General features: G+C 39.8%; 1 non-coding gene across 1 annotated transcript; it reads left to right on the forward strand.

Annotated features, from left to right (window-relative positions):
- The first annotated feature begins 364 nt into the window (after positions 1-364).
- Positions 365-446, forward strand: trnas-cga. Its single transcript has one exon. It is a non-coding gene; the product is annotated as a tRNA-Ser (tRNA).
- Positions 447-1063: the final 617 nt, after the last annotated feature.

Here is a 1063-nt window from a genome sequence, read left to right on the forward strand (position 1 = left end):
AGGGTAGTGACTTCTTTGGTCGTTCCAAAACCAAAAACACAAGATCAGAAGTCTAAGGAATGGATTAAACTGCATGTTTATCTGCTGCTAACTTTAGCATGTCCAGCTAACTAGCTTACAACCTGCGAAAGTAACCTACTGTTACTTCCAAGGCCAATAGTTAGCATAAAGTTGAGTTATTATCACACATTTTTACACAGTACACGGGATATAACCGATCCTAACTAGGAGCCGTGGGCAGCCATTGTGCAGCTCTTGCTCGATGGCACCTTTGGGCTGGACTCAAACGGGCGAGTATAATCTGCAAAAAAGTCGAATATGGGTCACTTTGGCCTGCAGTCTGAAGTTTAACCTAATATTGGTGGCTGTGATGGCCGAGTGGTTAAGGCGTTGGACTCGAAATCCAATGGGGTTTCCCCGCGCAGGTTCAAACCCTGCTCACAGCGGTCCTGTAATGTGTTTAATTACATGGTTCAACATGTAACATAAAAAACTATCCTATCGTTTCAATAATATGCTACTTAGCATAGGGTACTGTCATGTCATAAGTATATATATAATACAAATGAGCCAAATGATTAACCAAATGAGATCTGTTGTATGGTATGGAGGTAACAGGTTACAGTATAGGTAAAACAACAATAAACAATAAATCTACATTGAACTTTACACTGGAGTCTGGAAGAAGAGATAAAACAGTTTAACTGTTTGTTAAACCCCTCCCTGAACAGTGATAATCCAATCATAGCTTAGCATCAGTAACGAGGTGAGTACCACAAAGTTTGGAGGTATTTAAACTGAGCATGTCATAAGTATGGAAACCAGTCAAGTCTCTGAGCTAGAGTCCATGTCAACTCTCAAGTCACTTGGGTTATAATGAATGTTGTATCAGCTTACTGAATTCTGTAACCGTAAGCCGTTTTTCACTTACAGAGCACAACCATGTAATGTGCAATGCAATCAAGGACAGCATAAACTACTGTAAGTCAACACACCCCGAAGACTCTTAAACCCAGTGCAATGTTAAATAAAAATGTAACGTTACATGTTGTAACCTGTTTTT

The sequence above is a fragment of the Micropterus dolomieu genome, unplaced genomic scaffold (genome assembly GCF_021292245.1).
Source record: "Micropterus dolomieu isolate WLL.071019.BEF.003 ecotype Adirondacks unplaced genomic scaffold, ASM2129224v1 contig_4669, whole genome shotgun sequence".
Taxonomy (NCBI): Eukaryota; Metazoa; Chordata; class Actinopteri; order Centrarchiformes; family Centrarchidae; genus Micropterus; species Micropterus dolomieu.